General features: G+C 46.2%; 1 pseudogene; it reads left to right on the forward strand.

Moving 5' to 3' along the window:
- The first annotated feature begins 10,282 nt into the window (after positions 1-10,282).
- Positions 10,283-10,400, forward strand: LOC124790758 (annotated as a pseudogene).
- The last annotated feature ends 829 nt before the right edge of the window (positions 10,401-11,229 follow it).

Consider the following 11,229-nt stretch of genomic DNA (forward strand, 5'->3'; position numbering starts at 1 on the left):
TCTTCTCGACCGCTAGTGATACGAGACCGTTGGGATCCAGCAAGGCGTTCCGTATTATCCTCCTGAACCCACCGATTCCATATTCTGCTAACAGTCATTGGATCTCGACCAACGCGAGCAGCAATGTCGCGATACGATAATCCGCAATCGCGATAGGCTACAATCCGACCTTTATCAAAATCGGAAACGTGATGGTACGCCTTTCTCCTTCGTACACGAGGCATCACAACAACGTTTCACCAGGCAACGCCGGTCAACTGCTGTTTGTGTATGAGAAATCGGTTGGAAACTTTCCTCATGTCAGCACGTTGTAGATGTAGCCTCCGGCGCCAACCTTGTGTAAATGCTCTGAAAAGCTAATCACTTGCATATGACAGCATCTTCTTCCTTTCGGTTAAATTTCGCGTTTGTAGCACGTCATATTCGTGGTGTAGCGATTCTAATGGCCAGTAGTGTATCTAATAGCACGCTCTCCTCACTTCCTATGGTCCCGCCTAAGCATAGCAAAAGCGAGGGCCAGTCCTACCAACAATGTTGAGGAACAAAAATCCCGTTTATATTTGACCCTCCCTCGTATCTAATGAACTATTTTATATGACTGACATAACACTTCCTTTGAAAATGACGGAAAGCTGAAACGCTTAAAGGTTGTCGAAAAATAAAAGTGTGGTCAAGACACAAGAAAAGTTGATAAAAGCTTTCAGACTGCTTCTGAGCACAATGCATGTGTGTGTGTGTGTGTGTGCGTGCGTGTGTGTGTGTGTGTGTGTGTGTGTGTGTGTTTGTGTGTGTGTGTTTCTAATTGCTCAGAGTACCTATTGAGAGACAGTCACGTATCTGGAACGTATACTTTGGAAGCACAGGCAGTGGTTCCGAGACACGAGAAGGGCAGAAGGAGATTTGACAACAAACCAGAGGGCAGCACTCAGGTCTAACGTCATACGTTTGCATCTCAAGAGGATTGCTCCAGGCAGTGCAGACAGTTTGGAGAGAGAAAAAGAGAGAGAGAGAGAGAGAGAGCGGCTGAGCAGAAAAACAGCGGCCTGCAGCGCTCCGGGCTATGCGGGCTTTCTTTCCTGGCTCTCCACAGCCAAGGGCCCTTTCTTCTTTCGCGTTCTCCTGTTGAACCAACACACGCTCACGGGAAAAGTGAGGAAAGGGGTGAACAGCGACATGCAACCAAAATGACAGGGTCTATAAATAAGATGCGCGTCCAGCCACTCCACGTTGTATAAATGAGTTACGTGCACCCAAATGAAATGAGTGTGTCTGATGGGGAGGGGGAAAATGAGAATCTAATGAAGCGAAATGACACAGAGTGTACGGTTGAGATGTGCTGAACCTGCAGTGAAATCAATAAATACTGGCGATTGCAAATCTGTGCAGGGCAGGTAGTCAGACCTAGATTTATGGTCTGTCGCAAGCACACTCATTAACAATTAGGCTACTTGAGGAATCCTCCAGCGCCGGCTGCTGTGGCCGAGCGGTTCTAGGCGCTTCAGTCCGGAACCGCGCTGCTGCTACCTTCGCAGATTCGAATCCTGTCATGGATGTGCGTGATGTCCTTAGGTTAGTATTTTTGTTCTAGGTCTAGGGGACTGATGACCTCAGATGTTAAGTCCCATAGTGCTTAGAGCCATTTGAACCATTTTTGAATCTTCCAGCCCTAATTCAAATTTTCACTGTCGCTGAAACTACTACCATATTGTAGGAATGTATTGCTTCACAACAATATACAGGGTTAAGAGGAAGAAGTGCAGATATTTTCATATGTGGTACCTTAGTATGTACATATATGAGAGTGTTGGTTCTTGTTTTTTTGCTTCCGCCAGTTTTCTCACAAACACGTCACAAACTTTACTACCCAATGCTTTCTGCATCGTCATACTGCACCGCTAAGGGACTACGCCTGCCAGTACAGACCAACCGTTTTGCGTCCATACATCCACATTTCAACACCTGACCTGCTGCCCAGGTAAAAATAAACACTAGTGGTCTGCTAGTACCACATGTGCTTGGATGTACTAACCAACCTAAAAGTATGCGATTTGTAATGCTGCAATTATTACTATGCAAACGAGATGAATGCTGATGTAATGTTGTTCATTACGCCATCCTCAGTCACAGATATCCGTTACATCTTGTATACTGACAAAATTATCTCAATTTTCCACCTGCTTCTGGTGGTTAAACACCCACGAGCTTTCAGCTGTTCTCCTTGGTCATTATCGAGTGAGAGTCACCAGTTGGCAATGGCAGAGGCGCACTAGGACAAAAGCTCGTAAGCATTTAACTACGTGACAAGGCTGGAATATCGAGGAAATTGTAACACTACTAGCCTTAAGTTTCGCCACGGTGAGAAAACAATGTGGTAATGAAAGTATGAGCTAATGCTGGAGGCATGCTCAGGTGGCGCAATGATGAAGACGGCTGCTCGCGACAGGCCAAAAAAGTGGGTCTGCATCCATGCCTGGCACAAGCAATGGTTTTCAAGTGTCACTATGTTTTCACTACACTGTAGACTGGTTTAACGAGTACCTGCATAATAAGAGGTGGCTCAGCTGTTTCCTTGCGAATTCGGTGTAATGATTACACAACAAGGAATACGTTGAATAGATTCGTCTGGCTCGTCTTTTCTGCAATATCGTATCTGTTGATGGATGCTAAATATTTGTCCACAAGCTGAAATTAACAAACGTGTCACAAAAATTTTGGCGTTTCATGGGCTTTAGCCCCCTGAAATACACTCCTGGAAATTGAAATAAGAACACCGTGAATTCATTGTCCCAGGAAGGGGAAACTTTATTGACACATTCCTGGGGTCAGATACATCACATGATCACACTGACAGAACCACAGGCACATAGACACAGGCAACAGAGCATGCACAATGTCGGCACTAGTACAGTGTATATCCACCTTTCGCAGCAATGCAGGCTGCTATTCTCCCATGGAGACGATCGTAGAGATGCTGGATGTAGTCCTGTGGAACGGCTTGCCATGCCATTTCCACCTGGCGCCTCAGTTGGACCAGCGTTCGTGCTGGACGTGCAGACCGCGTGAGACGACGCTTCATCCAGTCCCAAACATGCTCAATGGGGGACAGATCCGGAGATCTTGCTGGCCAGGGTAGTTGACTTACACCTTCTAGAGCACGTTGGGTGGCACGGGATACATGCGGACGTGCAGTGTCCTGTTGGAACAGCAAGTTCCCTTGCCGGTCTAGGAATGGTAGAACGATGGGTTCGATGACGGTTTGGATGTACCGTGCACTATTCAGTGTCCCCTCGACGATCACCAGTGGTGTACGGCCAGTGTAGGAGATCGCTCCCCACACCATGATGCCGGGTGTTGGCCCTGTGTGCCTCGGTCGTATGCAGTCCTGATTGTGGCGCTCACCTGCACGGCGCCAAACACGCATACGACCATCATTGGCACCAAGGCAGAAGCGACTCTCATCGCTGAAGACGACACGTCTCCATTCGTCCCTCCATTCACGCCTGTCGCGACACCACTGGAGGCGGGCTGCACGATGTTGGGGCGTGAGCGGAAGACGGCCTAACGGTGTGCGGGACCGTAGCCCAGCTTCATGGAGACGGTTGCGAATGGTCCTCGCCGATACCCCAGGAGCAACAGTGTCCCTAATTTGCTGGGAAGTGGCGGAGCGGTCCCCTACGGCACTGCGTAGGATCCTACGGTCTTGGCGTGCATCCGTGCGTCGCTGCGGTCCGGTCCCAGGTCGACGGGCACGTGCACCTTCCGCCGACCACTGGCGACAACATCGATGTACTGTGGAGACCTCACGCCCCACGTGTTGAGCAATTCGGCGGTATGTCCACCCGGCCTCCCGCATGCCCACTATACGCCCTCGCTCAAAGTCCGTCAACTGCACATACGGTTCACGTCCACGCTGTCGCGGCATGCTACCAGTGTTAAAGACTGCGATGGAGCTCCGTATGCCACGGCAAACTGGCTGACACTGACGGCGGCGGTGCACAAATGCTGCGCAGCTAGCGCCATTCGACGGCCAACACCGCGGTTCCTGGTGTGTCCACTGTGCCGTGCGTGTGATCATTGCTTGTACAGCCCTCTCGCAGTGTCCGGAGCAAGTATGGTGGGTCTGACACACCGGTGTCAATGTGATCTTTTTTCCATTTCCAGGAGTGTATATACGGTGTTTCACAACTTCTGTTGCAGACCCTTAGATGCTATAGGGAGGGGGGGCTCAGTAGATAAAGTTTTGATAAGGAATTCATGTCGATAAATGTAACATTTGGATGTAAAATAAATTTGAATATCGGATCATTTCCCAATCTCCCGTTTCATAGTACAGTACATAGTGATAAACCTGCAGAACGCATGGGTCGTTCCTTGGATCCCCTCGTCCATCACGTACCATATCCATGCGACTACAACGACGGCAGTGAAAAAATTGTAGGTTCGCAACTGGGAGGGTTGACTGTGGTGCTCCGTGGACGCGTACAACGGTTAGTGGACTGCTTGTGCGAAAGCATGAGTCTGAGATGTATCTTGTGCAACGAACAACAGGTTCACCACGTGAAGCAGCTACTGTACAGCACACGGGTCAGAGCTCACTGACTCCGCTGCGTGCATAGCGTGAGGCGGAAGATTTGAAAATGATCCGGTCTTCAAAGTTATTTTATATCCAAGCGGTACATTTTCTGACATTAGTTCCTCAACAAAACCTTAGCTAAGAAATCCCCACTACAACCTCTAGAAGTATAGTGAAACAGCTTGTGTAAGCACACCGAACAAAAAATTAGTCGCCCTCAAGAAATGTCACGCTAATACTGTGTAGCACGGCCTTTTTGTAGTGCCCTCAGTTCAGCAAGGAAGAGAACCCACAATTTTCTTCGGGTTTGCGATATCCAAGTTCCAAGTTGAGGCACTCAGCGATGTTTATATGTTGCCACCAAACTGACAGGATGTGAATCACTGCGTTTCACCTGCTGTTCTAAATTTTTTATGGAACATCGGATGATTTAGCTGGCCATTCAACGTTCCAGACGGTGTCTGAGGGTGTCGCAACAGGAATGCATGTGTGAAGCCTTGTAAACAGCTGTTGTCATCTTGGAAAATGGAAGTGTTCACAGCATACTCATTATGAAAATATAGAAGAAGGTGAACAGGCAGATCCCACTTGTTTATTTTTATCCAAGGTGGTCGACTCTGTACCAAATCGTCGACTACTTACAAAGATGACGTTATGTGGAGTAACTTCATCGGTATATGATACCCTCGTTGAATACCTGACAAATGTAACTAAGTGCATTATACAGAACGGTGACTATTCCACAGTAACGAAAGTGCTATCAGGCATGCTCCAAGGAATCTCTGATATTGGCAATTCCCACCATCTGACCAAAAGTACGAGGTTGAGTCAAATGAAAATCTTAAATAATTTTTTAAATGTTATTTATTGTGCTGAAGTGGTACAAGGCTGTATCACTTTTCAACATAACCTCCCCCACGCTCAATGCAAGTCCTCCAGCGCTTACAAAGTGCATAAATTCCTTTAGAAAAAAATTCTTTTGTTAGTCCGCGCAACCATTCATGCACCGTGTGGCGTACCTCTTCATCAGAAGGGAACTTCTTTCCTCCAATTGCGTCTTTGAGTGGTCCAAACATATGGAAATCACTTGGGGCAAGGTCTGGTGAGTATGGTGGATGAGGAAGACACTCAAAATCCAGGCCTGTGATTGTTGAAACTGTTGTACGGGCAGTGTGGGGCCTTCCATTGTCATGTTGCAAAAGGACACCTGCTGACAGCAATCCACATCGCTTTGATTTGATTGCAGGCCGCAGATGATTTTTTAGGGGATCTGTGTATGATGCACTGGTGACAGTGGTCCCTCTAGGCATGTAATGCTCCAAAATGACGCCTTTTTCGTCACAAACCTTCCCTGCTGATGGTTCTGTTCGAAACTTCTTTGGTTTTGGTGATGAGGAATGGCGCCATTCCTTGCTCGCTCTCTTCGTTTCCGGTTGGTGGAAGTGAACCCATGTTTCGCCCCAGTAACGATTCTTGCAAGGAAGCCATCACCTTCTCGTTCAAAGCGCCGAAGAAGTTCTTTTCAAGCCTCAACATGTCGTTCTCTCATTTCAGGAGTCAGCTACCGTGGCACCCATCTTGCAGACACTTTGTGGATCTGGAGCACATCATGCACAATGTGATGTGCTGACCCATGAGTAATCTGTAAACATGCTGCAATCTCATTCAGTGTAACTTGGCGGTTTTCCTTCACTATGGCTTCAACTGCTGCAGTATTCTGTGGAGTCACAATTCGTTGTGCCTGACCTGGACGAGAAGCATCTTCCATTGAAGTCACACCGTTTGCGAACTTCCTACTCCATTCGTAGACTTGCTGCTGTGACAAACATGCATCACCGTTCTCAACGTTCATTCGTCGATGAATTTTAATAGGTTTCACACCTTCACTACGCAAAAACCGAATAACAGAACGCTGTTCTTCCCTGCTGCAAGTCACAAGTGGGGCGGCCATCTCTATACTGACACTACGACGGTATGTGTGCATTTGCACTAGGCCATTCTGCACGCTGTTTGTACCACGCTTACCAACTTACAGGATAACAGCGTGAAATTTCGATTTGTTATTACAAATTTAAGGTTTTCATTTGACTCACCCTCGTATACGAATAGTGCACGTTAGTATGGGATGTGTCTTGAACTCTGCTGGTGATATTTTCAACGATGTGTGTGGATGTCTGCGTAGGAATGGCAGCCCTTTCTTCTTCGCGGCGCGAAAACGGAGAATGCACTGATGTTGGACGCTGGGCTTTGGAGCGAAGTCGACGTCCTCATTCATCTCAGAGATGTTTCATTGCGTTCAGATTGGGACTATGGACAGGACAGCACATATCAGGAATGTTGGTTTTCACAAACCATTGTCTGCTTTATGGCACGACGGATTGTCAAGCATATACAAACAGTCATCGTGTCTAACTTGTACGAGGGGCGTTTGAAAAGTCCGTGCAAAGTCCGAGAGATGGCACCACCGGCACGTATCGAGGTCGTGTTTAGTTAGTAGCATCTTTGGAAAGAGCGCACACCAAGTTTCAGCCATATTGGTATATTTCTTTGTGTTTGGCATTCGTGTGAATCAAGGAATTCGAGCGCTTGTCAAAAAATTGACGAAGAAGAATTTCGTGTGGTGATTAAACATTACTTTATGAAAGGCAAAACGCCTCAGGAGACTAAAGTGAAGCTTCGTAAACACTGCGGTGACTCTGCACCTTCGATTAGAACAGTTTATAAGTGGTTTCAAAATTTTCGAAGTGGCCATATGGGCACAAGTGATGCTGAATGTTCTGGATGCCCTGTGGAGGTCACGACTTCAAAAATCATTGATAACATCCATGATATGGTGATGGATGACAGAAAACTTAAGGTGCGTGAGATTGCTAGTACTGTGGGCATCTAGAATGAATGGGTACAAAAATTTGGACATGAGAAAGCTATCCGCAGCATTGGTTCCGCGATTGCTCAAGCTTGACCAAAAACGGAATCGTGTGAAGTGTTCCAAGGATGGTTTGCAGCTGTTCAGGAAGAATCCGGAGGACTTTAAGCGTCGTTTCGTCACTGTGTATGAAAAATGGATACATTACTATACTCCTGAGACCAAATAACAATCTAAACAATGGGTTACCAAGGAAGAATATGCACCAAAAAAAGGTGAAGACAGGCCTTCGGCCGGAAAGGTTATGGCGACTGTCTTTTGGGATTCGCAAGGGATAATCCTCATTGACTATTTGGAAAAGGTAAAACTATTACATGTGCATATTATTCATCGTTATTGGACCGTTTGAAAACCGAGCTGCAAGAAAAACGCCGGTGACTGGACGGCAAAAAAGTTCTTTCTCATCACGACAATGCACCAGCACACACCCCAACAGTTGTGGCCGCAAAATTAATGGAAATTGGATTCCAACTCGTTTCACATCCCCCCTATTCTCCAGACTTGACTCCCTCGGACTACTATTTGTTCCCCAATTTGAAGAAATGGCTGGCGAGACAAAGATTTTACTCAAACGAGGAGGTGATTGCAGCAACTAATAGCTATTTTGCAGACCTGGACAATTCCTATTATTCGGAAGGGATCAACAAATTAGAACAGCGTTGGACGAAGTGTATAAGTCTAAAAGGAGACTATGTTGAAAAATAGAAAAGGTTTACCCCAAACACCTAAGTAGTTCTCATTTTTGCATGGACTTTTCAAACGCCCGTCGTACATATATTGCACGCAGTACAGTGTTATGAAATGTTTTGATGAAAATATCTGGACAAGTTGCAGTTTTCTGTTCATTTATAACCAACCATATTTTGGCCCCCAAGCCATTATGCAGCGTTATATGGAAGGCGTTCTCGGATGCCATAGGATGACTCATAGTAAAATACCCGCATGTCCCTCCAGTGAACAAACGCACCGCTCTTCGTTGGATCCTGCTTAAATCTTTCATTAATTCAACGCGATAAGGTTCATAGGAGAAACACAGAAAAATTATTCGAAAAAGGGTTCTGTAAGCCACTTCCTTCGTTGATGACTTACATTTCCTTAAGATACTTTCTAAGAACCTCGTCCCAACATCTGCTTTTCCTACAGTATGTTTTAAGTGATCATTCCACTTTAGGTCGCTCCAGGTATTTTACACTCCATGCTACTGTTTCAGCGATTTGTTGCCAACAGTGTAACTGTACAGTAGTGATGTTTTACGCCTTTTACGCACAATATGTTAGAAGACGATCAGTTTGGCTTTAGGAAAGGTAAAGGCACAAGAGAGGCAAATCTGACGTAGTGATTGATAATGGAAGCACGATCAAAGAAAAATTAAGACATGTTTATAGGATCTGTCGACCAGGAAAAAGCGTTGGACGATATAAAATGGTGCAAGGTCTTCTGAATCCAGAGATAAACAGGGTAAACTATAGGGAAATACGGGTAATACGCCATATGTGCAAGAGCCAAGTGGGAACAATAAGACACGAAGCCCATGAACGGTGTGCTCGGATTAAAAAGGGTATAAGACAAGGATGTAGTCTTTCAGCCCTACTGTCCAGTCTGCACATCGAAGAAGCAGTGACGGAACTAAAAGAAAGGCTAATAAGTGGAATTAAAATCTGAGACAAAAGGATATTAATGATCAGCTTCATTGATGATATCGCTAGCCTGAGTGAAAGTGAAGAAGACTTACAAGGTCTGTTGAATGGAGTGAACAGTCTAATGAGTACAGAATATAGATTGAGAGTAAATCGAAGAAAGAAGAAAATAATGACAGGTAATAGAAATGAGAACAGTGAGAACAAAATTTAAAAAAATTCTTCTACCTAGGGAGCAAAATAACCCTTGACGGACTGAGCAAGGAGCGCATAAAAAGCAGACTAGTATTGGCACTAGCATCAAACATAGGCCTTAATTTGAGGAAGAACTTTCTTGGGACACAGCACTGTATGGTAGTGAGACATGGACAGAGGGAAAACCGGAACACAAAAGAACAGAAGCATTTGAAACGTGATGCTACAGAAGAATGTTGAAAATTAGCTGAACTGATAAGGTATGGGATGAGGAGGTTCCCCGCAGAGTCGTCGAAGAAAGGAATATGTGGAAAACAATGGCAAGGAGAAGGGATAGGATGAGAGGACCTGTTAAGACATCTGGGAATAACTTCCACAGTACTAGAGGGAATTGTAGAGGGTAAAAACTGTAGGGGAAGGCGTGACTGGGATACAACCAGCAGATAATTGAGGGCGGAGTTTGCAAGTGCTAATCTAAGGTGAAGTGGTTGTCACACGAAAGGAATTCGTGGCGGGCTACATGAAATCGGTCAAAAGACCAACGTTAAAAAAAAAAAAAGAAAAAAAATGTTTATTCACATTCAGTGTCAACTGCCAATCCCTGCACCATTCATTAATTCTGTGTACGTCTTCCAGCATTTCGCTATAGTCTTATGGCGTTGCTACCTTGTTAACCGCATCATCTGCATGCACGGTCATGGAGAATGTACGACCGACACACCATTGTTTCGCAGTGAGCCGTAGACTCTGAGAAATCAGAAAGAGAAGAGAATACAAGCGTTTCAGATGTGGTGCTACAAATGAATGTTGAAAATTAGATGGACTCATGAGGTGAGAAATGAGGAGATATTCTGCAGAATCGTCGAAGAAAGGAATATATGGAAAACAATGGAAAAGGGACAGGGTGAAAGAACATCTGTTAAGAAATTAAGGAACAGCCTTCATGGTACTGGCAACGGCCTTGCCATGGTGAATACACCGGTTCCCGTCAGATCACCGAAGTTAAGCACTGTCGGGCGTGGCCGGCACCTGGATGGGTGACCGTCCGGGCCGCCATGCGCTGTTGACATTTTTTGGGGTGCACTCAGCCTCTTGATGCCAATTAAGGAGCTACTCGACCGAACAGTAGCGGCCTCGGTCAAAGAAAACCGTCATAACGACTGGGAGAGCAGAGTGCTGACCACACGCCCCTCCTATCCGCATCCTCAACTGAGGATGACACGGCAGTCGGCTGGTCCCGGTGGACCACTTGTGGCCTGATGACGGACTGCTGCTGCTGCTTCATGGTACTAGAGGGAGTTGTGGAGGATAAAAACTGAAGAGGAAGACGAGACTGAAATAACTGAGATACAGCGAGCAGATAATTGACTACAGAGATGTGCACGTCTTCCAGCATTTCGCTATAGTATTAAGGCGTCGCTACGTTGTTAACCGCAACACCTGCAAACAGCCTCAAGTAGCTTCCGGCAGTATCTACTAGATCATTTGTGTATGTTGTAAAGATCAGCGGATCAGCGTCACGTGAACATAAGAGCCCTTTAGACGGACAATCAAAGGACCTCTGTGCTCAGTCACGTCACCCTTGAAGGCGAGTCTCGACAACCACGTTGCCTCACTGAGTTACTCCCAATCAGGTGAGTCCGCCAACGCAGACCGCATCCGGGTGCAGGGAAGAGTAACGTCTCACTTGTCTTAGCTGGACGTAACAGGACCAGTTTCCTTGTTAAATCACTGGCACACTGCCAGGTTGTCATAGACCGTGCAGTGGGTAGATCGACCACATCAGCTTTCCATTTCTGGCCATCACGGCGCCGTTGTCTGACAAGAACAGTTGCTCGACATAATTCTGCACTGATATCAGGGGAGGGGCAGAACTAGTAGCGGCGTACTTCTCCGGT

This window comes from Schistocerca piceifrons, chromosome 3 (assembly GCF_021461385.2).
Source record: "Schistocerca piceifrons isolate TAMUIC-IGC-003096 chromosome 3, iqSchPice1.1, whole genome shotgun sequence".
Lineage (NCBI taxonomy): Eukaryota > Metazoa > Arthropoda > Insecta > Orthoptera > Acrididae > Schistocerca > Schistocerca piceifrons.